Consider the following 23173-nt stretch of genomic DNA (forward strand, 5'->3'; position numbering starts at 1 on the left):
TTTTCCTCGAGGCTTTCAGAGATTGTTACTGATCAGGCACAAGGGAATCCCTTCGAAAAGCGTTGGCCTTTCTGGGGAATTGAACCTATAAAAATTAAAAGCGGCGTCAGCGACCTAGTGAAACTGTAATGTTCATTACACATTATTTGTTTTCCACTCTTAGATCATTGCCACTACTGGGGGGTAAAAGTGTTAAACAAAAAAAAAGTGTCTGGACTGTTGCCAGAGGAAAAGCCCTGTAGTTACCTGAATTTATTAACCAAATGAGAAAGTTTCATCTTTTTTACGCCATAAAGTGTGCAGTATTTGAGCTGAATGCTGACGTAGAATTTTAACATGCTAGCAGCTTCCATGTTTACACGTTAGTGTTTAGCATGGTAGCATACTGATGGTACATGCTAACTAAAACACCAGCGTGTTAATACACTATTGTTGCCATAACAAGCTAAAACTAATTTTGAGCTTGAAAGTTCATTCTTGATGACTTATGGAAACAGCAGTTTAAAAAAAAAAAAAAATCTCTTTCTTTTTCTGGAGCTTTCAACTCTTCCTGCTCCATCTGCTGAGGAAGACTCTGAGATGAGATTCAGAGCCCTAGAAAAAGCTAGTAGGTCGACCTTGAGTTAAGATTTTTCTTGTCAAATGTTAGCATTTTAGCATTAGCACTTGGCTTTTGCAATAATCCGGGTTCCAACGTGTCCTGGAAACCCTGGAAAATCTAGCAGTCGTGGAAGTGGTGAAAAATGAGAGGAATCGTTGGTTTTGAAAAATATTCCGTCGTGCTGGCAAGTAATTGTGCCATTCCCGCCGTTGTCCGCATTTGTTGAGAGCAAACTGTCAAGTCGCCTTTTTTCTTGCTTCCATAAATAAACGGTTTCACAATTCAGAAAGTCAGTTTCAAACAGCGTGAAGACTTTCACCTGGGTGTGTAACAACCTCTCGCAACAATGAGTGGTGCAAAAAAACAAGAATCAGTCGCATTTAAGTTTCCTTTAACTTCCCCCCCAAACCCCTGAATCAGAAAACAAACTATGGCATCGTGTTTGTCTGTGCTGTTAAATTCTAACTATACATGAGTGTGATTCAGGTTAGCAGTCATATGTTTCTGTAATAGTTGTGGTTTTGCTCTAATGGCAGTCCTAGATTAACGCATATGTCTGAAGGGAGACTTCCACAGAAAGGAACTTGTTAGTGTAGGACATGATCCCCATCTGACATACCAGCGTTGCGTCAATGAAAATGTCCACACTGATTCTGTTAACGTGCTAAGGCCGGCGTGCGTGTTGCTGGGAATTTGGTCGTCAGTTTCAGAGGGATCCCGTCATGAACTGAAGTGTTGAACCAGCAGAAACTTTAGCCTGCTGGTGGCGCTACACGAAAAGTCCGAGGATCACGGAAGTCAATAGGCCTCATCCTCTGGGGAGCATGACTATTGGAGCCAAATTTCCTGTCAGTCATCGAGATATTTCAGTCTGGAGCAAAGTGGTGGACTGACAGCAGAGCAGCGCTGCCATCCCAGAGCCGGGCTGCTAGTGCAGCTCCAAAACGAGGCCTCTTCAGTGGTAGATTCATGACCAGGTTTTCTGCCACTTATAATTTCCATTCAGTTAATTCTACAACTTCCACGGAAAACAATGGATGAATCACACTGGGGTCATGATGTTTGTGTTTAGTGTCTTTATTGTGGAGTGAAAGTTTTCTGGCTCATTTTAACTGTTGAGACGTGGTGTGTTTTGTTAGAAACACTTGGTTGTCAGCCTTTTCTGCTGCACTGACTGGCTTCATTTTGCTTTTGCTTTTTTTGGTGTTCCACCCAGCAGCAGCTTTATGTCGCCATCAGGTTTGACTGCGTGCAGACTTTTCTTGTTTCAGGGTTGTTTATGTGCAGACGGTCTTTCTGCCTACCTCCGACGTCCAGGTCTGGCTGAAGTTTCACCCCCAGTTCACTGCACCTTTAGGCGCTTTTCTGTCGACTGTCAGTTCACTGGAGCGTTCGCTCGGCTTCTGACGTGAAAACCATTCGTCCAAGTTTGTCTCTGCAGCTTTTTGTCTGTTACTTGAATGTTCGGGGTTCCGCAGAAGCCTGACGCGGGAGTGTTTTGGATCTATCTGTGCTGTGGTCACTGATATGTTTGGTTGTCTGAATGCTGGACTTATGTTTATAGATTCTTAAAAACAAATTTTTCACTCTGTGTGACCGTGTCTGGCGTCTCCCCTCCTCTCTCAGGGTAAAAGCTGTCGTTTCTGGACAGTGTTTTAGCCTCTGGCAGATTGCAGGAGCTCACTGTGTATATTAGCAGTAATCTAATTATTTGCGCTGACAGTTGCAAGTGAGTTAAATGTCTCTTTCCGTCAGAGTGCGTCCGGCTTAGCCCGAGTTCGTGCCTCGTTGTATTGCCATTATCTTCTTGCACTCTGGATGAGAAATACTCCACCTGAAGCAACATAAAGGAGGTTTTCCCTTATTTCTCCGGAAATCACACCTCCTCACTTGTTTTGTACGACAGAATGAAAAAGATGAATATGAAAATTTAAAATAACAGTGTTTCAAAACAAAACACTCAGCTCTCGCTCACTGTCGACACTTGTGGCGAATTTATTCAACAGCTACGTTTCGGTGAAGCGACCTTCCTCATTCATTTCATACAGCAAATGACAATAAGCCTGCACATGGAAAACTGTGCGCAAAAGTTTGGGCAAATTACATGTTTTGTTGATTTTTTGAAGTGAAAAGAAGTAAATCCACCTCCAGCAGCAGACAGTAATTAAAAGATGAGCCTTTGTTCAAATGTTAATTCACCCCACAGTAATTGTGGCATGTGCAAAAGTCTGGGCGCGCTACTAAGCCACCAAACCCCCCCTTTGCCGGCTGTTCAGTCAGTCGAGAAATTGAAAAGATGCTGGTTTCCACAACAGGACCATGATCCAAAGCAGTGAAACATGCCCGTGCGTAACGTCGTAGAGACTACGTGCATGTTTTTCTGCCCACTGACTGACAGGCTGCATATAAACGTCCCCAGCGACGTGTCCGGTAGACTGCTTCGCCCTGCAGGTCACATATGTGAGCCTTGTCATTTACAGAGGAGCTGCAGGAATCTGAGCGTCGTTCCAGCAGCTGAAGAATCGGGTCAGCTGCTATCGCTTCTTCTTTCTCTTCGAAAGACAGAAAACCTGTCAGGATACATTCTCTGCCACGGGCTCTTAAAATACCCAAACATTTACAAGTACCGTATCAGTCGCTCTCAGCTGATGTGAACAGAAACAGGCCCAACGGTACGAGCCGCAGCCAGTGTGTCACCCGCAGTCTGCTGACTGTGAGGCTGATATCTGAGACCAGGCTCTACTGCTGTTGGCGACACATTTTCCAAATAAAAGGCAAATGCCAACTGAAAAAGAAAAACACCCTGCACGAACAATCTGTGTTCAGAGATAAAATCTGGATTCGTATCCTGTATCCTATGTGACCTGAGCATTTTCCTCCTCGCCGAGGCTGAAGCCTGGGTTTTAGAAACGCAGGGGTTCATGAGTTCAGGCAGCTCCTCCAACCCAAGCTTTCTGTAAAGGTTTCTGTTCATTTGGATATGTTCCAGTGGTTTATTCATTCAGCTGTTCTATTATTTTTTTGTCATTTCTTTGACTACATTAATTGTCTAAAAGCTGCTTTCTGAGACAGTTCCCTGTTCTCCCAGGAATCATTATATTAATTCTTTTATGCGTTTTTCTTTTTTCTTTTTTTTTGTTGGCCTAAAAAAATGAAAGAAACTGGCTCTAAAAATATTGATATCTGCACACTATGGGTCGCTTTGGTTAATGAAATTTAATTTAAATTAAAGAAGGTAAAATGCACTTCAAGTGCACGTATCCGCAGAGGAAAAGTACTGAAGACATAATGACCTCTGTGTCCTGAGCCCTGATCCAAACAATCATTATAAGCACCACAGAGAGTCCTGCGGTGCTTCAAAAATGATGTGAATTTTAGGAGTGACACACACTTGTGAAATTTGATTCTGCCGACGGTAAAAAACTTGCACATCACTTAAAAGACACAGACTGTAGCTCTATAAATCTAAACTGTGCTTCTGGAATCGTACGAATAGTCAGCTTATTCATTATAAGGAATTATTATTAGGTACATGCTGCTGCTGCTCCCACCGCTCTAGGTTTGACCTGGTTGTGACACCCAGGCTAAACACACATCCTTAAATTAAAGCTACGACAAAGCTGTAACTGTGATTGTAAAGGAATCCGAGGTCATTTTGGATAATATGCTGATTTCCTTTCTTGTAGAGAGTTAGATGAGAAAGTTGACATCAGTCTCACGTCGGTGCGTCCATTAGTTCCTCACAACTCTGTTTAAAACAACAACTTGTCGCTTGTACATTTCTGTTTTTTTAGGGATTAAACAAACACTATACAATGTGTTGCTCGTTGAGCCTTAAAGGTGCTGGTGGGTGTATTTTTCAAGTCCGGACAGAGCCAGGCTAACTGTTTCCACCTGCTTCCAGTCTTTATGCTAAGCTAGGCTAACCACATCCTGACTCCAGCTTCGTCCTCAATGCACAGACATGAGATTGATAACATTTTTCGATTTCAGCTCAGTCTTTACATTCATCTGAGTACATAAACACATCAGTCTGACATTATTTAGTTCTTTAAAGGTGTGTAAAATGTATTAAAAAATACATGGTCGTCCTCATGTTGTACAAACTGGCACCACAACGCAGTAGGTCACTGAGCTGAGCAGCTTCACCCACTGAGTTTGAGTTTGATCAGATATCTCCTGTCCGCCACCGCTCCGCTCTCTCGTGTTCGTTGGAGGCAGAGTCAAAGTGTTACTGGATGACTGAGGGCGCTCATTAACCGCTTACCCGAGCAGCCATTGATAGTGGCTCTGCAGAGGTGCAGCGCGTTCAGTAATCCTTTTTGCACTGACCGTCTGTGGAGGGAAACAAACAACCAGGTCTCCGCAGCCTGTGATTCAACATGAGCCCCTGCTCATTTGCTTCTCATCTCTCTCTGCTGGCTACTTCAGCCTCCATTTCCTCTGCAAAGATTCGTCAGTAATCCTGTTTGTATTGACATTGTCTGAACTTACATCTAAGAAAAACAGGCTTCGTAAACAAAAGGCTCACAAGTACCTTGTCTAGATTTATTTGTGACATGTCTTTCTGCTGGGTTTGAGGTTTTTGGCAGCAATGTGGGTTCGAAACACAAGTGATTCCACTTTATCTGTAACGTCGGTTCAACATGATGGTCCTGTCGCTCTCTTCTTTTAACGCTGCCGTGAACAAAAAGCTGAATTCGACTCTTCATTTTGTTCTGATTAGCTTTGTAGTTTCAGCTGCTTTCAGTCTGGGGTTGGTAACTGTATTTAGTTCAGGCGATTCTCTCACTGCTCTTGTTTTTATGGAATGAAACTCGCTTTTTTTTTTTTTTTGGCACTGAAGTATTTAAAGGCTTGGTACGTGTCAGGAAGCGTTAGGGTAAGAGGAGCTGCATAAAAATATGTAAAAGTCGTGTTTATAGGCATCGCATTATTTGGTGCCAAAAAAGTCCTTTCGCTCGCAAACAAACCAAACTAATGGAAATCCTGCCTGAAAAATGTTTCAAACATGCCTGGTTTAAACAGAGAACTTCTCTCAAACTCCTGTGCTGAAGCAATTACCTCCTGTGTCTAGAGTAACATTTCCAGGATCCCTTTACAGTAGGTACCTAGGATCTTAACTGCCATTTAGATCTAATAGTTAATAATAATAATAAATAAATAATAGTTCCGGTTTTGGTTCCTGCTCCTGAGTCGGGACTTTGACACCAGCCAGGGACTACTTGGCAGAACAGTCTTACCTGTCAGGGTCCATTCAGTAGGTGTTCTGTCGCTTTCTAACAAATCGCATGACGGATTTTGCCCAGTTGTCATGGAAACTCCCATTTTTCCGAGAGCTTTAAGGAGGTCGACTTTTACCAGGTTGGAGTTAGAGGGTTGGCTGTACTCAGAGTCACGAGTCACGTTTCCCTGCAAATTTGCTGCAAATTCTAATAGAATTTCCAGGAAATCGCCAAAAGAAAATTAATGGGCGTCAACAGTTATTTACTGTCTCTTTCGCTCTGGATCTTTATCCACGCAACAGCTTTTCCACCTCAGCCATGCATTAAAAAACATTTTCGCAATATTTCAACTTCTTTTGTTTTTGTTTTTCAAATTTCCACTCCGGTTTTTTTGTGAGCAAACTGAAAACAGGTGGATGGAAACACACTTACAAATGAGTTAAAAAAAAAAAGCAAATTTCAATTTTTAAGGACCATCAAGAGCTGTTTGAAAACCAGCAAGAGAAAGAGGGGACATGAACCGACGCCACCAGGCGGGAACGTAAACGCAACTGTACTGAGGGACATCGCTGACGTCGCTTGCAGCTCTCGGCCGTGTTCAGACCAACATCAGCACGGCTACTGTTTCCCCCTCAGTTCTTTTCGGTGAGACCACTGTGTCGGTGCAGAGGGACCTGGCAAGGGTTTCAAACCTGGCTGGGCTTTTAATACAACACCATACGATGTAATGTCACCGGCCATCACACTGCGTCAATCAAGTACGTACAAGTGCACATTGCACAGGAAGTGCAAAGATGGACGGGACCACATCTCCAGCCGTTTTCGTAGAGCATACTATTTAGTCTGACCACAGTCTTAGTTCTAGAGTGTTTGGTGGACACTGAGCTGTCGTCAGGAAGTTTCCTCCCTGTGTTTGCTGTTTCTCACATCCTCCTCCTTTCAGGAAGCATTTTAGCAAATTTCTGTTGAGGTCTCTGTGGAGACATCCACTTCTCTCCAAAGATTTCTCTCCGTGTCATCATCCCATTTTGTCAGCCACCTTCACTTTTCCAATTATGTCACCCAGAAAGAAGCTTAGGAAAGCATCTGATGATTGTTTCCAGTCTGGATTAAAGTTTTTTTTTTTTTTTTTTTCTTTCTATGTTCCAAAACAGAGGAGAGGTTCAGCTGCGGATCTGCACATCGCATCTTTAAAAAACATCAGCTGAAGTTCAGTACTTGTTTTCTTTAAGGATCCAGGTTGCAAATGTTCCATCATTTCGTCAACCTTTGAAACCGATTGACATTTAAAAAAAAAAAAAAAAAAAAAAAAGTGTTTTGCAAATGTTTAAGAGACAGTCTTGTTATGTGCTTCTTTACTGATTACTTTATTTTGATACCATCCACCAAGGCTTCGGGAAACTTGCCCACTGACACCTTCAAGCCAACTCAAGAGTCTTCCACATAACTCTTCATGGTGAAGGTTCATCAAGATCAGAATGCAGGCTAAAAAAAACAGGACTCGTGTTTAGCAAGCAACTTACTTGTGTTTCCTTTTGCAACAACCAAAGCATGATGGCAACTGTAGTGCCAAAACTCAGTGTGTTTATTCCACGTAGAAAAACAAAAAATAATTGGTGAGGCAGAATACATGAATACATTTTGTTTTTTTGTTTTTTGTACTATGAGATTTACCGTTACTAAGGCTCAGAACGTCCCATCAACATGAATCTAATTCATACACTAATGTATGAGATTAAATCCTATGAATGTAAAACAACAATATATCTGGGATATATTAGACGGTAAGTGAACGGTCGGTTCTCGTAGTCAACGTAGTCGCGGAGGTCAGTTCCTAATGACAGTTGTCTAAGGAGGGATCATCGAGGCACGAGGTTGATCCCATCTGGTCCGGACAGACAGGAGGGCTACCGTTAAAGATGGGTGTGGGAGGAATCCGTGCATCACACCGCGCCGCGTATGGGGCTCTGCAGGTGCAGGCTGGTCAGAGGGCCCATGCCGACCCCTGTCCACCTTTTAAAATACTCACAAAGGCTGAGCATTGGAACTGGAGCTTGGAGAAATGGAAGAGGGTCGTCCGGTCCGACGAGTCCCGTCTTCTTTTACATCACATGAGCGGCCGGGTACATGTGCAATATTTAGCCGGGGAAGTGATGGCACCAGGATGCACTGTGGGAAGAAGAGAAGCCAGTTGGGAGGGAGTGAAAAACTGGGTCCAGGTGTTCATATGGACGTCTATTGGACATATGCCACCTACCTTAACATTGTTGCAGACCAGGTTCACCCCTTCAATGGCAGTGGCCTCTTTCAGCGCTCCGCCACACTGTGTACATTGTTTGGGAACGTTTTTTGTTTTTGTTTTTTCTTCTAAGGCGGTGTCTGACTTTCTTCCTGCGACTGACTTTCTTTCCTCAAGTTATTTTGATGGCGAAAGGAAACAGGCTGCATTTTACGACTTCACCACTATTATTAACTCACTTCAGGAGCGGAGGGCTGGAGAGCAGCCAGGAGAGAACTAGTTTACAAAGCCAGCTGACAGGACATTAAGAGCCAATGGCCCGCTGACTCTGCTCTTTGCCCCCCCCCCCGGTCTGCTCGGCTCAGCTGATGCAACTCAGGAGGAGGATGTCATTTTTCAGTTTTCCTGCCGGCTTCAGTGTGTGAGGAGTTTTCCGAATCCTCTGTACTGTTTAGAAACAGACAGACGGATGGAAACGAACTCTTCGTCTGTGTCTGATATCAGCTCATCAGACCCTCCTCCTCTGACACTGCATTTTTCCTCTGGTTGTGCTCGCGTGTGTGTGTGTGTGTGTGTGTGTGTGTGTGTGTGTGTGTGTGTGTGTGTGTGTGTGTGTGTGTGTGTGTGTGTGTGTGTGTGTGTGTGTGTGTGTGTGTGTGTGTGTTTGGTCTGGCATTCCAAACCTTATCGTGAGTTAAAGTGACACCCCCATCCAGAATCTTTTTCAGGATCAAACACTCAGAGCCTGCAGACTTTTCATTTCCTCATTAATGGCGACCAGCTTGAATTCAGTCACTTACAGTGGATTCAAACTGTGACAACTTCCACAGCGTAATCCACTCCTCTCTCCATGTGTATGATTAGTACTGTATACAAGGCCTCCACTGGTTCCAGTCTTCCCACCAGATGTCAAACCTGCTGCAGGCACAGAGCAACAGTGATCAGGTCTGGCTCACAGTCTGTGATCCGGTTCAACCCAGGGGCGTTGGATGGGGTTGAGGTCAGGGCTCTGTGCAGACCAGTCAAGTTCTTCTACACCACACTGGAAAAAACTATTTCATGAAAAAGGGAAGAGAAAACTGTCAACACAAAGCTAGAAGAACGCTGTTCAAAGAGCGTTTAGAATATCGCTGTTTCTCTGTAGGGACTAACTGAGACAAACTGTTTACCTCTTTTTCACCTGTTACCTGGTTTTGTGTCTTGGCACCGGAATTTACGGACCCGTAAAATTAAAGTGTAACCAAAATTTCTCCCTTTTGTGATTATTGAAAGCTTCAAAAATTGAAGCTCTAGAATGAAGCCATCGCTCTTTTCAATCTGAACGACTGACGAACGCGACATCTACTGCTTGTGTTTTAGATTCCCAGCTACCAAGATCCACAGCGGTAATATTTGTCCGGCTTCCCACTGTGAGAAGAGACGTGCAGACTAGATGCAGAATTGACTTCTTTTTAACTTTTGTTTTGCTTTTCCTCCTCTCCTCAGGCTCAGAGAGAGCTGAGGTCAGCAGAGGCTCCTCACGCGTCACACCACAGAGGTCAGTGTGTTACCGGGGGCCCGGCCCACATCCCTCTCCGCGTGTTTACGAGACGACAAACCGCCCGCCCAGCCCCGACTGACAGGCCTCGTCACCGCGGCAACGGTCAACAGCCGGAGGGAGTACGAACCGACTGAAAACAGCCTGAGAGGCAGCGTTTGAGTTTACTACTCTATGGATAGAAAAGGTGAAAATCCAAGCCTTTAAGAAAATATAAAACTAGAATGCATGATAAGAAAAAGTGATTAAACGGCAAGGGTCAATAGTTTTTGCTCTCGGATGATTAATTCTGCTGAAGTGCAAAATAAAGAGTGAAAAATAACCACGTGGGCATTGTGATCCAAATGAGCTGCTTGGGTCTAATGCTGCTGCTGTTGTGTTGTCGTTAAACAATATTCGTGTGCACTAACTCGTAATTCCAGAGCATGAATTGCGAATTTACCAAGCACAGGTACGGTTTTCAGCCACGTTAGGGACGGCTATATCGGTCCACCGCTGAAATATCTCGACAAATGACGGAGGGATGGCCTCGATACTCTTTTCGGACATTCGTGTTCCCCAGAGGATGACTCCCACTGACTTCGGCGATCCTCTGATTTTTCCTCTGGCGCCACCTGCAGGTCAAAGTTTTCACTTCTCCGGTGAAATATCTCAACATCTAATGGACCAACTTGCAACAAACTTTTGTCCAAACGTTCACGGTCCCCAGACGATGTATCATGATGATGCTGATCCAATTTTGAGGTACTCTTACTTTACGTAAGCACTTTAATTTTACGCTACTTTGTACTTTTACTCCCTTACATTTAAGGGGCAAATATTGTGTTTTTTTTACTGCACTGTATTTATCTAACAGGTAAAGTGAGTAATTACTATGCAAATTATGTTTTTACACACAAACATACAATCAAATATGATCATTGGTATTGATTAGTCTACCCTGCAGTGTTGCTCAACGTCACTGCACCTCATACAGCTGTGCAATAAAATGCTGCGTACCTGTTAAAGCATCAGTAATTATATTCTCATAATATATGAATATATTATTATTAAATGTATATGTATAATACATTTATAAATATGATAATAACAACAACAACAACAACACAATGACGGAGGCTTTTCTGACCAACGAGTACTTTTACTTTTAATACTTTAAGTATATTTTGCGGATAATACTTCTATACTTTTACTTCAGGAGAACAAATGAGGCAGTAAACTACCACAGAAGTCCCTGTCGGAAGGTTGAACTGTTTTCGGAAACGCTCCACCTTCAGGTGTGTTTATTCACAACAACTGTAACCGCCCCTTTATTTCCGACGTGGTCGCACGACACGTTGCTCGAACCACTTCTTTTCCAGTATGACTCGGCCTTTTCCGTCTCTCTCTAAATCCACATTTCAAGCCCACGGGAAGTGAGCCTGCAGCACTCAAACGATAAAGTATCGTGTTGAGAACAAACAGACTGAAACTTTTCCCGAATTAGCCCCGGCCTACTTGGCAGGATGTGTTAGTCAGTCAGTCCGCAGTGACGAGAACACGAGGTCGTCGACCCCTGCAGTGCTTACAGAGGACATCATTGGGCAACACACACAGTAAACATTAGCCAGATTATGTAAAGACGCGGGCAGAAGGAAGGTGACTCATTGTTGTGACGGAGGATTGTGAGGTGTAACAGCGATCGCCTGTTATGGTGGCGGGCAGGACATTTTGTTCGTGGCACTCCCGATAACACACAAACACATAGAGAGCATCGGACACCTTGTGTACTTCGTCAGTGCTGTAGTGTCACTTAATAAGGAAGATAAGGGTCCAGTTCGTCTTAGTTTATATTAAACAGGCTGAACATGAGACTCCATTTCCCAGAGGGCTTGAAAGAGAGAGTGGCTTCAAGCCGGTTGCTCTACTGGGCTGTAGAAAATGGTGGAGGAGTTGAATAGTGTTGTAGTGTTGTAAATGCTCCAATTACTTACATCTAATCCAGCAGAGCAGAGCTCTAGAGCGACTGTCCCGGGGGGTCTGGGGGGTCTGGGAGCCTGGGGCCTCTGAGGCCCCTTGATTTGCTCTCATTTGTTTAGTTTTTCTGTTTGTTTTGGTGTTTTCATTCATTGCAGGTTCGTCAGGGACCGTGTGACCAAATCTAGTTTTAAGGAGGAACTCCGGCGATGGAGTCCTACCCTTTCATGGAGTGAGTGGACATGTGAGAGGCTGATCTGAAATATATCTGAGTCGTCTCTTTGTCTGTGAACACACGCTTTAACACTCAGGGTGCCTTCGATGACTGAACTTCATGTCTTGGTTTTCTCTTCCTCAGAGGCTCAGTAATTCTCCTAAAACAGCCGCTCACTGTAGTTTCTAATCAAACAAACAGGAAGAAACGGCGCAGTCGTCGGGGACTGCTTTCAGCGGCGGATTAATCCACATTTGGTGCTGTAGCGACTATTTGGGGCAGCAGGTCAGTGCGGGTGTGTGACTGGGTCTAAATAAACTACAGTGTGTGTGTGTGTGTGTGTGTGTGTGTGTGTTCACGGTCACCCAGTGCAACAGCGAGACCCACCAATAGTTTCGGGACAACAGTCGAGCTCTGTGGCTCAGAGGACTCAGATAAATCAGGCTGTGTTTCGCACACGCAATACTATTGATTTTGGATCTGCAAAATACTGAACAGCACACTTCAAATTAAGTGTTTAATCTCCGTTATCGTGGATGTAAGAGCAGAACAAACACTTGGGGCTTCTGTTTGGTCCGTTGAGTAATAAATTCACTTGTTTTAGTCGATGAAGTTACTTATTTATCTTATTTTGAACGTGAATGGGGCATTTTCATGTCTGCAGTCAAGGATTTCTGTTCCCTCATTTGCTCTCTGTTTCTATACAGGAAGCTAAACTTTAAAAAAATAAATCAAAAAGGACATTTTTAACTTGTCATATTTCCCAGTCCGTACTGTATCTATTGTGCTGCTCTGGGTCTTTACAGTCCAGTTGTAGTTTCAGACTGTGATGTAACACACAGTGGAAATAAAAGAAAAAACAGGAAGGGAGGGGTGGAGGACGTCTTATCAGTGCTGTGAGGAAAGTACAGGTACGACCTTGTTATTTGGGAATGGAAAAATCTAGGGTAACATGTTGTCCCCGTGTCCTGCTTCTCTGCGTGTGTTTTTTCCACATGGATCCGTAGCATGTGGTGTCTCATGATTCACACACTTTAGCTGTCGATAAAAGACAAGGACGGCAGCGTAGCCGCTCTGTACACAAACCCTGAACATCCAACACACGTTGGTTTATCTCCTCGGACCGTCACAGGGCCGGGGTGAGGGCGATGACACTGACAGAGCCGGTGGTTCGATTCCCTGCGTGGCGCCGGGCAACGGAGGAGCGAAAGTTTGAAAGGAAAAGCTCTGCTGCTTTCACGCACACGTTGACTCCTTCTGTCTCAGAATACGAGGGTAAAAAATCTGGATTAGGTGGAAGAAAATCAGAGAGTCACACACGGAGAGAAATGTTCAAGTTTCTTTGTCCTCAGTCTTTTATGAATACGTTTGTTAGCATTTTACCGTTAGCATGGTGTGGAAGACATTACGCTGGGATTTCAACCTGATGCCGACATGAAAAACGTTTGTAACTTGTTGTATTTGGCCATTTTGTGTCGGTCAGTGAAGTAACGCGTAAAATCTCTGGACATAATCCAGCCCACGATTACGTTTTCCTGCCGCATTTACAGCATTTGCTGTTGCAGCTCATAGAAACGTGATTTCCAGGAGACGGGGTTGCAGTCTCACGTGGTTTTAAAGGGCCAGCTGTCACCGTTCGTTCTCTGCCTGCTTTGCCGTGGTTCACTAACTGTCCTTTCATCTCAGACCGGGTCACCTCCACCGGCCCGGCCCTTTGCCAGCCCCCGTTTTGTCTTCTTGCCCGGTGTTCCTGCCTGTTTACTGACTTCCCCCTTTGCCCAGCCCTTACCTGTCTGGCCTGCACCACCTTTTAATAAAGGTGAACCGGTTGAACTTTTCTTCTGCGCCTCTGAGTCATGCATCTGAGTCTAGCCTTAATGTCAGCCTGTCCGACAGGCTAACGTCACCTGCACTTTATGAAACAAACGGGTTTTATTATTCAGGTCATATATTAGGTCGGGTATTTTTATGACAGCCTGGTGTGTGTTTTACAGCACAGACCAGGTCTTGAGCAGAGAAACTCAATTAGCATGAAGAATCGTTTTTTTAATTTCTCTTTCCCAGTGATAATGTTCCTCTATTAGGGATTAGTTTTTACTCATGCTGCGCAGCCAAACTTGTTTCAAACCCTTAGAACTTTATCTTAAGTGTTAATGGAGATCCCAGAGTTTGCAAAGATACCAGGTATTTCCGGCTAATTTTTAAGGAAACGTGTCTAAATGATGCGGCAGACATGTAAAATATTTCAATCTGATGGAATGACGGTGCAGCCGTGAAGAACGTGGAGTCTCGGGTTTGAATGCTTCCCTCACTGTAAATGTGCTGAGACAGCATGAAACAGATAATATGGTATACGGCCCGAGCCTTAAACAACCTTAAAGTTGGTTAAGTTAAGGAGAGAACCTGTACGTTGGGGGTTTAAAGGAGAAGAACGTGGAGGCATTGACGCTACCAGGGGTAAAGGTCTCCTGTGCTTATACAACTTTAAGTGCCACTGTGTATATTAAAGAGAACATCCTCTACAAACAGTCCCCTCTCCCTTCTGGTCCATTAGTCAAATCCAGTTTTATTAAAGCAGCACAGTTCACACTGAGGTGTAACTCGGCCTGTCTAAACATTCAGGGTTAAAAATACCGCAGGCGGCTGGAGAGGCCAGAAAAAAAGTCTAGTTGTAAAAGAAGACAAGGACATTTAAAAAGTGTAAACCCACAGGAATGGATGTGGACAAAATAACAGAAACGTCAGGCCGGAACCGCAGGGAAACTGTTATTGAAGGTGAAACAAAACACCTTCCAACACCAGTCAGGATCCATCCTGTATCCAGTTGGGTTTATGTACAGTATGTGAACCAGATATGTCTACATACTTTTGGCACATACTGTAAATACATTTCATTAGTGTTTTATACACTCACTGAACACTTTATTAGGGACACCTGCACACATGCTTGATATTGTGGCATCAGTGCATGATATCCTTCAGATACAGCTGTTCACATTGACAGGAAAACTACACAAGTCCTCCAGTGAGCAGCAGGTCTGTGGATGGAAACTCCGTGTTGATGAGAGGGGTCAGAGGAGAACGACCGGACTGGCTGGAGCTGACAGAGAGGCCGCGGTGACTCAGATCACCGAGCTTCACGACTGAGGGGAGCGGAGAGGCGTCTCAACATGTGGAACCCTGAGGCAGATGGTCTCCGACAGCAGAAGACCGCGTCAGGTTCCAGTCCTGGCGGCCGGGAACAGAAACCTGAGGCCGCAGTGGTCACGGGCTGCACCAGAACTGGACAGTCGAAGGCTGGAGAAACGTAGCCTGGTCTGATGGATCTGGGTTTCTGCTGAGGCAGCAGATGGTAGAGTCAGAATTTAGCATCAGCAGCATGAGTCCATGGACCAGACCTGCCTTGTGTCAGAGTCCAGGCTGCTGCTGGTTGTTGTGTAACGGTGCGGGGAAGGTTTTCTTCTCAGCCTGTCTGAGTGTTGTCGTTGACCATGTGCTTCCCTTTACGGCCTCAGTTCACCATCTTCTAATGGCTGCTTCCGGCAGGATAACGCTCCAATGTCAGAGGAAAGTCTCCAACATCTGGTGGAATCCAGGCCACGAGGACCTGAGGGAGGAACCACCCAGGGTCAGCTTGGTGTTCCTAATAAAGTGATCAGTGAGTGCCCATTAGACATTAGATATTTCCTGTGTCTTGACGGTGGTGCCAGAGAAAAGGTCAAGAGGTCACTACGATCATAAGAATCTGGCCTGTAGTCATGAGATATCCTGCTCTGGACCAAGGCCTTAGACTTGGGGGAAAAACCTCTTCATGTGTCCTGCCTGTCGACGCATAAGACGTCTGAATATGTCAGAAGATGATGCGGCATTCCTCCTGAGTGCCGGCGCAACGCTCCTGTTGTCATTATAACAAACACGCAGAGACAAGACTCTGCGGGATGACAGTGTTGGCAGAGGCCAGAGGTGTGTGTCACCGTCAGCGCTCAGACGACCAGCTGTTGTCTGTCTGCTCGCCGTGCGACGTCTTTACCAACGCCCTCATCCGACAGACTCTCGCCTAACATGGCCAGAGGCGGCGGTTTACTCTCCGCTCGTCTGACTTTCGGCTGATGCTCTTAGCAACTCCAGTCTGCGCCGAGCCGAGCGAGCAGCCGTCAGGGGGGTCAGAGGTCGCAGCACGCAGATGGAGGAGGGGATGATTAGTAAATCCAACGACAGCGAGTCCCCAGGCCTGAAGCACCTAAGAAGATTTACTCAAATCTGAGGCAGTTGTACTTTGTGTTTTCACCTGGCTTTATACTTCTACCACCACTACATTAATCTGGCAGCTGCTTTTGCTTTCAAATTCTGATTTTTTTTGCATAGAAAACACATTCAGAGCTTATAAAATATGACACTCAGATCAAACTTTCCAACAGCATTTACAAGTAGAGCTGAAATGATTGATCCTTTAATTGATTGACAGAAAAGAAATCGTTTGAGTTATTTTTTCATGTAAAATGCCAAAAGTTTCATCGTTCCGTCTTTGCGAACGTATAAATTTGCTGCTTTTTCTTTTAATTATTTTGATTAACTTAAAAAAAAAAAAGAAGAGTTAGTGGGTCTGGGGGCAAAGATTTGCTGCTGAGCACCTACTCACCACCTGAGGAACATGCGCCAGATGAACACGATAAACTAAAATAATTAGATCGTGAGACAGGTGCCACCTGCCAGACAGAAGCACAAGATCAGGTAATGAAGCGGGATCCAACTTAGCAGATGCTGAGTGTCGACTTAACAAATTAATCAGAAAATAATCAGGAGGTTCATCCATAAGGAAAACAATCCCCGACCAGCTACTGCGGTGAAATACACATTAACGCATCCAGTTTAACAGTCACAGGGGCCAAATTTCTGCATGAAGAACTTTCACTTTTGACACTTGACGTACATTTTACTTTTACCTAAGTAACAGGTGGTATCAGGGCTTTTTACTCAGGTAAAGGCTCTGGTTACTTTCTCCGCCGCTGGCTCGCAGAACCTGTTTCAGTACAAAGACAGAACAGAACATCTCCTTGGCTGGAGATGGATTTTTCTGCAATCTGAGGTAATGAACACTGAAAATAGAGAACATTTTCATTCTATGCTTAAAAAGGCCTTTATTAATGTCACTTGTTTGTTTTACTTTAGTTCTAATACATTTGATCTTTTTTCTTTGTTTATGTCACAGTTTTTAATCTTATTTTTATGTTATTTTTGTTGGATATTTCATTCTTTCTCATTCCCTGCACTTTATCGGGCTGATTTGATTTATTTTGAACCAAGCTGAATTGTTTTACCTGGATTTTACATCAAGATCAAAAATCAAAAACAATCATATCAACAGCTCAGTAATGTCACAGATTCAGATCCAAAAATCGTGGATCTTTACAAAATTAGATTAAAAAAAATTTGAGAAGATTAAAGAACCACTTTCTAGTTTGAGATAAAGAAGAGAGAAAATGTTAACGGTTGTAGATGCAAATGAGCATCAGGTAACGCTGGAGCGGCCTCCTTTACCCCGGAGGTCGTTTTGTCTGAAGCTTGTGTCTTTTCCTCCAGATGATGGATCCTCGGAGGAGGAGGAAGAGCGAAGCACGGGGAAGGGTTTCCCTGATTTCCAACTTTTGAAGCTGACGGAGCCTGGTGAAACCCACTGCCGACCCAAGTATCCGGTTCTGTAGCTCCGCGCCTCGAGCAGGGGCGGATTGGGTCAGGAGGCTGTTTTCCCTGGAGGTTGAACCAGAGCCCATGAGATAAGTCGCCCAGTGCTGGTCAACTTCAAAATGATCCAGCAAACTGCGGAGGACGAGGTGTCTTCAGGGAGCCGGCTTTGTGCAGCGCGGGGGCCTTATCACACACAAACTGCTGACACAAAGTTGGAGTAAAAAATTTCCAATCCCTCTCAGCCTCCAGCTTCTCCAATGTTAGATCCTTTTTTTGTTGTTTGGTGGTTTTTTTTGTGCTTTTCTCTGTCTAATGTCATTGTAACCTGAATATTCTGGGTTCTGGACCGTTGATGAAGCCAGACATTTCAAGACGCCTCCTTGGACCCTGGGGAACTGTGATTTTTTTTTTTACCTTACAGACCAAACAATTAACCGAAACAGTAATTGGCAGATTAATTGATGGTGAATGTGATCGTGATTTTGCAGCCCTGAAATCAAGCCACGTCTGGATTTCACGACGATTTCCAGGACAGCGGTGGTCGGGTTCCAGGCGCCCGTCGTAGAAAGCGAGGTAACGACTTCTGCCGCAGTTTGGTTCAACGGTCCGACTACTGCTGAGACGAATGAGCACAGAACGACCGCAAACATGATCCAACAGGCTGTGTTCTACGCTTCCTGTTGCTAGAGAAGACTGACTGTAACGTGACTGTAACTCTGTAAAAAAAAAAAATACAAAATCTACTGTAGTTCAGCTTTTGATCGATTTAATTGATTAAAAATTTGCAGTTGTTTGTTTATCTGGTTGCCAAATTCTGAAAAGGCAATATCATCAACAAATCTTGCAAAACTTCTTTTTTTTTGAGTTTTTCATCCATTGTTTCCTCCAGCAGCTGACAGCTGTTACATAACTGTTTTTTTTTTTTGTTGGGTTTTGTGTTTTTTAATGACTTAGTCAAACGTAAACTTCTCCATAAGAGGACGACGGCGGTAAAAACCCATCAACCTCTGGTTAAAGCTGTTTTGAAAACTTCCATGTGCTGTCTTCTTCTGCCGCGGGCGTTTTTATGGCCGGATTATGCAAACTTTACAGCCGCGTTGTTGTCAAACGCTGACAATAATGGATTAACAGCGGGAGCGTGGATCCTTGGTAAACAGGAAATCCTGCAGCTCGACCCGGATGCTGGTCTTCTTGGGTGAGGGCCCTGATCTGGTCCCCTCGGCGTTCCCAGACCCCGCAGCGCTTTGCCCGGACATGCACTTAAAGGGACAAGGAGATTGGAGGGGTCACATGGGATAGTGACAGCCCGCAACGCGCGTTCTGATTGGCCGAGCGGCCCCGGGCCCGTCCCCTCCGATAGGCCGCCCCAGCCTACGTCACGGCGATCAGCTGTTGGAGCTCCGCACAACAACAAAAGAAGGAGCAGTCGGGGCTCGAGGAGGAAACGGACTGAAGGGAAGAAGCTGAACCGCACTGTGACTCCCGATGTACAGTCCCTAAAGTAACGGTGTTTGTAAAAAAAATTAAATATATATATACATATATATCATATTTCTTCCGCGAAGAAACCTCAACATTTTCTATTTTTCGAAAAGTGACGCATCTACCTCAGTTTGACGGATTTTAATCACGGTCTGAAACTCGTTTACATCTTCTTCTTCTGCCGCAGGTGAGTTCTTTGTTTTCCTCTCGGCGAACGTTAACGGCTCCGGCGCCTCTTGTTCCGATGCCAGTTGCCTTTTTCCGAGCGGATGACGACGGAGCCGCTGTATACGCTAAGAAACGGACGGATACGGAGAAGTTATGTTGCGTTATCAAACCCCGACGACGCGTTTTTGTTCCGTTTACGCTGCGGTATTAGCTTAATCTCGCTAGGCTATGTGCTGCTTTCGCCCCGCGAGACTCCGTCTTTTTCCCTCGGCCGGACCGGAGGACATTCCCAGCACACTGTGGAAATTATTTCAGAACATGTTTCCAGGAGATAAAAGTTTAACAGGGAGGCTCCGTGGTCCTTCCCTGCCGGTGTAGAATTACAGCCTCCTCCCTTTCCCCTTTTGTAACCAAGCGAGCCCGCCGTCGAACGGACGCGGGCTGCCACTCCAGACTATCGTTGGACCGGTTTGGCTTTTTTTTGTCCCGGGCTGGCTGGCAAACCGCATTGGTGCTGAAACACTTAGCCGATTGGTCGACTAGTCCATCGACAAGAAAATGAATCGAGAAAGTTTTCATTAATTGGTCCTTTGTCGAGTAAAAATAGAAACCAATCTCTCTTTTCAGCTTTTCCTAAGTGAGGTTTTGCTTTGCTTTTGTTGTGTCGTTGTAAATTCAAAGTTCTGCATTTTTGGGTCGTCGTTCAGACGGTTGACGACTTCATGTTCGGTTCTGGGGAACTTGGCATCTTTTACTATTTGCTGGAGTTTTTCTAAACCGAACAGTCGATTAACCAGAAGAGATTTTTTTTGTCACATCATTAAAAGCCATCGTTGCGCGAATAATCGTTATTTGCAGCCGCAGCAGGAAATAGTTTTTGGAAGTTTGTCCCTGTCTTCTGACCTTTTCGTAGACCGTGCTATTAGCTTACATACCATGAGGGATCGACAGTGGCAATAATTGATGGTTTTTCTGCCCCCACCAACGTGCAGAGTCGTCAAAAACGCAAAAAGTCTCGAAGACATCCTGTTTACAGTTTGCCTGACACCACTAAATGCGATGGCCTGTACTTACATTTGTTCCGCTGCTGAAATAGCAGCAGTGTGTAGAGACTCCTGGCATCAAACCGGATCGTGTGTAATGTGGGTTTTGTCCTCCTGTACATCCCGGACCACGGGACCCCCGCTGCGGTTCATGTGTAATCCTGCTGTTTTGTTTTTTTTACATCAGATTTAAGGATTGTAAACTCGGCCTACCTCTCCTACAGCCTTTTTTTTTTTTTTTTTAACTCTTGGATGAATAGATAATTCGTGGTTGATGTAACAGATGCATCGATTGCGGCATCGTTCCACGGAAAAGCAACCGCCATGACTCAGTGACCCGTTTAACGACGTTAATCGCCCATTAAAATAATAATAAGTGGAGCATCCCTTTGTGTTTGGGGATTATCGTAATGATGAGAAGAAAACATTCGTATTTAGTATTTATCCCTGGAATATCCCGATAGGATGGAGGTGGATGAGGAGCAGAGGAGGAACAGGTGCAGCAGATTAGCAGCCTCGGAGAGACGGCCGGTTAAAACCCCTCTCTGTTTTCTGTCTGTCTCTCCGTCACAGCTGCTCGATGTTTACGGAAGCGGAGTTTGGCTTTTGTTCTGGAAAAGAAGAGCGCTTTTATTTTTTAAGTGCAATGAATAGGACAACAGAGAAATGCGAGCCGGAGCGAGGGGACCTAAACGCACCGCAGCCGAGGTCGCTGCATTCGACTCGGCTCGAGTGCGCGTTCAAGTGCCGGTGGGATCCTCGGGCTTTCAGGACCTTCGGCTGCGGATGAGTCGTTCTCACCGGTTTGGATTCAGGGGAAGAAAAAAAACCCCAAAACATTCGTGCCAGCCTCCTAGTGGCGATCACAAGCGGTTATTTTATCTTACGGCTGAAATCTTAAAGGCACAATCCGTGATTCGAGCCAAAGGGTCGCCCCACCAATACTAAAAACACACTGCTGGAAACTACCACAACTCCCACAGCGATCGACGGGTCTTTTAACGTGCACTCAACAGCAGACAACCACTGAAAGTGCACTTTGAATGTCTTCTGAGTCATATCGCACACCTGTGTGAAACAGGCCATTTCTAGTCATCATCTATCAAGGTCTTGGAATTTATATATTAAAAATGCCTGAGCAGGGTTTTAATGATACAGTTGTTCTATTCCGTACTTCATACCTGTTACAGGAAAACCTGTAAAGTTGCTGAACCTCCTCGTACAGTACTTATGTGTTGCCCAGACACCACTTGTTTCTCTTCAAGGCCTGTGCTCTTGGGTGGGGGTGTGAATTATCAGTATCATTTGGTCATTTTTGATAAACATTTAAAATAACAAATTAAAGAGACGTAGCTCTAACGGCACAGTTTGGTTTCAGGACACAATTTGGTCCCTTAGCCTTAAAAAGTCCCTCAACAATGTGAAATCTTTTTAAATACATATTATAGAATCTTGTATATAACTTACAATGCTTTTTATATGCAATCGATATACAGACACGACGCTGCATTTATATACATTTCTATCAATCCACTGAATAACACATTATGTCATTACGATGAATTTGGTCTTTTGTTTCTCTAAAACTTGGAAATGCTCTGTAATTTGCAATAGACACCTGACAGTTAATGTTGTATTTGCATCTGTACTGAAAACAAAGAGCTCTGTTCTTTACGGCTTCATCTGTGATTGTTGTTTAACTGATGCATCTTCTTCTTCTTCTTTTTTTTTTTTCATGAGAAACTCACAGTTACCTGTTAAAACGTGCTGTAGTTTTGTTGATTTTTAAAAGCAGAAACCCAAGTAGACACGGAACGGTAGTTTTTCAGCCCTGAGTAGTGTCTGCAGAGCTTCATGCCTGGCTGTTTGTGGGTCCGGCCTTTTTTTTTTAAAGGGGGGGTGGGGGGATTTCACCCTTGGCTTTAATCCACTAATATTGTGCTCAAGGATGCCCCCCCCCCCCCCCACCCCCTTCTCCTTTATACGGCAGCTGCAGCGGGGCAGTGACACTGATCGCTTCTTATTCTGTCTACTAATACTTTCCTAGTGTGAGAGACTGTACTCAGACCAGCAGACAGGCTGCCGGCCAGATCTCTTTGTTTACTGGTGAATAAAACGCAGACTGGGCAGCGTCTCTCCGCTCGCCTCCGTCAGGTCAATAACTGAAGACACTGCAGCTGCCGCTCGCTTCCATTCGGCCTGACAGGAGATTAATCCTGCCCCTGTTATGGTGGTGATTCACTTTACAGCCTCATACGGGCTCATGACCCAGGCCTGGAAATATGTGTTTGCTTTAGAGCTAATACTAACAGAACAGTTGTTGTGTGTGTGTGTTTTTTACACCGTTCATCTGCAGCACTTTGGTTTGTGTATCAGGATCCTCCCTGACATCTTCCACGGGGGGCGTGATGCTCGGCAGATAAAATCCGAGCCTCTAAACATTTACTGCAGTCACCGAGTGCAGCTGATGAAAATGATTTTTTCACACATTTATCAACCCGCTTCACTGTTTTACAAACTACAAGCTTCAGCCTATAATGAAATGCACCTATAAATCTGTTAATTATCATTTTCCATCAATTAATTTACTGTCTTGTCTGTTAAAAGTTGTTACCAGATCATTTCTGAGGTATAACATGAGAAAAACTAAATTTAGCTGCTTATATTTCTATTTCCATTTGCTTTTCTCTTGCGAAATGTGAAAATCGTTTTACCTCTCCAAGCCTCTAAAAAGGATTCAAATGGAACAATCTGAGAGAGGAAGAATCCGTCCTTACACCCTGTGATGAGGAGTCACAACTAGACATTTCTTTGTATTTAGGGTTCACGAGCGAAAAAAGGTTGGAGCCAACGGTGAACGTAAAAGTCAACATCATGTCAAACGAGTAGCTTTTCAGACAGACAGATCGTTTTTTCCCTTTCTGACTTTTATTGAAAACCCGATACTCTCTTTAGATCAAAATCTCGTTTTTGCTCAGCGACGTTACACAAGGCAACACAAAGCCAACAGCAACAAAAATAAA

This window comes from Xiphias gladius, chromosome 22, assembly GCF_016859285.1.
Source record: "Xiphias gladius isolate SHS-SW01 ecotype Sanya breed wild chromosome 22, ASM1685928v1, whole genome shotgun sequence".
NCBI lineage: Eukaryota > Metazoa > Chordata > Actinopteri > Istiophoriformes > Xiphiidae > Xiphias > Xiphias gladius.